This window comes from Myodes glareolus, chromosome 6 (genome assembly GCF_982192425.1).
Source record: "Myodes glareolus chromosome 6, mMyoGla1.1, whole genome shotgun sequence".
NCBI classification, from domain to species: Eukaryota; Metazoa; Chordata; class Mammalia; order Rodentia; family Cricetidae; genus Myodes; species Myodes glareolus.
In genome coordinates, this window is record NC_142031.1 from 28231918 (window position 1) to 28236365 (window position 4448).

The following is a 4448-nucleotide window of genomic DNA, read 5'->3' on the forward strand; positions in this document are numbered from 1 at the left end:
ATTCTGTCAATTACATAGGTTATAAAATAGGTTTACCGAAAATTAGAATACAAAAGGTACAAATTAGGAGGTACTGATTGCGAACTATTAATGACTATCAACAATTGTTAGGAGACATTTCCAGTCTACAACCACATGATTTAATAATTCATTTAAACAAAACCTTAGATAGTGACAAGGACTTAAATAATCACAAGGAATTAACAGCTGAAATGTAAAAAGAATTGATGGACATTGAAGAGAAAGTATAGGAGGCACATGTAGATAGAAGGAATCCAAATCTTAATTGTGTTCTAGTCATATTGCCTTCCAGAATTTCCCCTACAGGAATTTTAATTGAAATGGAAGATATTATCTTAGAATGGATATTTTTACCACATAAACCAAGTAAAAAATTAAAAACTTATATGGAAAAAGTCTCTGAATTAATTATAAAAGGGAAATAGACCCAGCAGAGATGATAGTGCCTCGTACTCCTGATGAAATTAAAAAATTATGGGAAGACAATGAACCATGGCAAAGAGTTTGTGCTGATTTTTTGAGAGAAATTAATAGCAATTATCCAAAAGTGATAGAATTAACCTTATAAAGAAAACTACTTGAATTCTTCCCCAAATTGTATGTGATGCACCAATAACTGGATCCTGTACATTTTACACTGATGCCAATAAATCAGTAAAGGCAGGTTACAAATCAGAAGAATTAAGTAAAGTGGAACAAAGCCCTTATAATTCTGTTCAATAGCCAGAGTTAGATGCTATTCTCATGGTACTAAGGGATTTTAAAGAACCTCTCAATATAGTTACTGATTCACAATGTGCAGAAAGAGTTGTCTTGCATATTGAACTGCTGAATTTATACCAGATGATACAGAATTGTATCAAGGTTCAAGACATAATCAGGAATGGGCTTTATCCCATATACATAAACACATCTGATCCCATATGGGTCTGTCAGGTTCTCTAGCACAAGGTAAGGCAGAAATTGACAGATTGTTGATCAGAAATATGATGAAGGCCTCAGAATCTCATAAGAAACATGTAAACAGCAAATTTTTAAAGAGTTTTATATTACATAGCAACAAGCTAAGGAGATTATAAAGAGATGTCCTACTTGCTCTTTCTATAACCAAATACAGCTACCTGCCGGAATTAACCAAAAGGGTACACAAAGGAATAAAATATGGCATATGGATGTGTTCCACTTTACAGAATTTGGGAAATTAAATTAGGTACACCACACCATTAATACTTATTCAGATTTTCAATGGGCAAGTGCCTTAAGCTCAGAAAAGGCTGATTCAGTAATCATGCATTTGTTAGAAGTTATGGCCATCATGGGTATACCTGCACAAATAAGGACAGACAATGGTCCAGCATTTGTCTCTAAGAAAACAGTTTTTTGCTTATTATAATATAAAGCATATTACAGGTATACCAAACAATCTTACAGATCAGGCAGTTATAGAAAGTTCAAATTGAACTATAAAGGATATGCTAAACATAAATGGATGGAAAATACCCCCAGAAATAGGTTGCATAATGCTTTGTTAACCTTGAATTTTCTTAACACTATTGAGAAAGGAACAAAAGCAGCAGAGAGACACTGAATAATGGAAAAACTTCTGAATAAATCAGTCGGTGTATTTCAAAGATGTCCTGACATCACAGTGGAAACCAGGAGACGTGCTACATTGAAAAGGGGATTTTGCACTTGTTTGCACAGGAAAAAAGTATTAATACCATTAAAATTAATAAAGATTTGGTTTATAAAAGAGAAATGTCTTAAGAAATAGAAATGACAGTTCGAAGCAATTCTAGAAGAATTGTTCCCTCTCCAAACAAAGTTTGTCCTCTTGGTTATTGACACTAGATAGGGGTTGATAATTACTCATATAGGGTTGGAGGTTGGGTTAGAAATTATGTAGGCCCAGAGATCTAAAAAAAAAACAGGGAAACATGAATAGGCTAATAGGTATATTAGTGTGAACTTACTAACACTAATAATAATAATAGTGAGTACTAGAGTGAATATTTGTGAGCTATAATTTATATTGGTATAGATTTTTGTATATTGATACAAGTTCAAATTATATTTGTTATATGAATATGCTCCTATTTCTGTTTACAATATTTGTACACCTATGCATTTTGTCACAGTGTGTGTGTGCATGCTTCTACCTCTGTTGAAGACATTTTGCATATTCATATTGTTTTATATATTTCTACTTATGATCAAGATATTTATACATTGTTTACATTTTGATGTCAGTGTCCTGCTTTACTGCATAGTTGTTTATAGACTGTTTAATATTCTGATGCTGAGATGTCAGCACAGTGAGGCTTCTCAGAAGGATGAGCAGAGCAGAGCCAACACCTCAGAAAAGGTTCAACTCCTGAGCAGGGAGGGGAAAGAAGCAGGGAGGGGAAAGAAGCAGGGAAGCTCCTGAGACAGCCCTTGAAAAGAGGGATCTTAAAGGCACATGTGTCTAACACCAGCAGGGACCTGGCTATACAGGACCCAGAACACAGTCAAGTAGTACAGATATCCCATTCCAGATGCATGTGAGGTCATGAGGATGCATTTTAACTAGGAAGCAAAGTGACAAGTGTAGAGAAGAGAGCCGATGTTCGCCCAGGCCACCCAGAAGCAAAATAATCACACATCAACTATATTCATTAAAACACTGCTTGGCCCATTAGCTCTAGCTTCTTATTAGCTAACTCTAACATCTTAATTTAACCCATTCTATTAATCTGTATATAATCACGACGTCGTGGCCTACCAGCAAAGTTCTAGCATGACTGACTCTGGGGGCAGCTCCAAAGTATCCTTTTCCACCTCTTCTTCCCAAAATTCTGTTTAGTTTTCCCCGTCTAGCTCTGTTCCCCTATTGCTCTGCTATAGGCCCAAAGCAGTTTCTTTATTAACCAATGAAAGCAACACATAGACAGAAGAACCTCCTACAGCATTTCCCCTTTCCTTTTAAACAAATGAAGGCTTTAACTTTAACATAGCAAAATTACATATAGCAAAACAGGTGTCAAATAAGAATTACAGTTATAATATTTATATCTACTTTATCTTTTATCATAACTAAGGAAAGCTATAACTATAAATTCTTTAACTCCATCAAAGACTCCAGAAGGGTATAATATTGCCTAAGGAAACAGGAAGTACATTATAAGCAACTAAGAAAACTCTAGAATTGACAGAGACATTTCAATACCTAGACAGTCACCCAAAGTTCTTCTGTGCCATTGAGGCATCTATCTTCAGCCTACAGGCCCATAGTATCCTGCAGACATTTCCATGAAGCAGGAAATTTCAAAGACAATTCAGTCACTTTCTTCTGTATCCTACAGAATGTCTCATAGACTCTTTTATGAAGCAGGAACCCCATAGGATCATCTCATCTTTAGGCAAGTTCAGTAGTCATTTCTCTGTGGGTACTGCGTGTCCAGCTAAACAGTCTAGGCAAGAGCAGTTTCTTGCCCAAATGGCTAACCAACTCCATAAGGAGCCTCTTTGATGCACATCTTCCTCTTGAAGTAGCTTGGTGCTGCCAAGAGCAGATGTGTCTCATTGTCATGAACAGTCCTAAGTTATTAAAACACTTTAAATGTCATATTCTGAAGGTCTTTGAAAGAATTGAAGAACATCTATCTAAATGAAATATATCTCTATACAACTAGAAAATCTAACATGATGACAAGCTTAACTATTATAGATGATATCTATTAACCTATATTTCTTAATTATACATTACATTCTTAAATGAACTACACAAAGACAATACCTTAGTCAAGATCAAAAATACATATACATATAACAAAATTGGCCTTAAATTTGTGTCAATAAACCAAGATCCATACCAATGCAAATTATTCATATCTATATCATATCCCCCTTTAAATGTAAAGAAACAATTATAAACAATATTTGGGAATATGGGCATAGTTCTGTCCATAGTGCTTCCTGCTGTTTATTGGGTGAAGTATTTTCTTTGTGGGGTGTTTTTAGGGTGTTCACGGCACCCTTTCTGGGGACCTTGGTTCATGAAACCATATTGGTCTGGAAGCAATCCACAGGTTCTCATCTTCTATGAAAAGAAAGAAGAACCTCTTTATTCCAAAGCAATGTTTCCTTAGATCCAAATTTGGAAGTCATGATACCTTTATAATATACATGCTGGTTTAGCTTATCCCCCATATAATAAAATGTCGCTTTGTACTTAGCTCATTCACAGTCAACATCTCAAAGATAACACAATAGTATGTATAAGCCAAACTCTCTGTGCATATTTCATCTTTACATGGCTTGTTTTTCTTTAGTCCTTTTAATATATGACTATTTGTAATCTGTTTCTTTAAAGACTTTACTCTTTTTTTTTTTAGAATTAACTTTATGACTCTCTATACTCTTTTTCTTCTCTCTTCCAAGCCTAC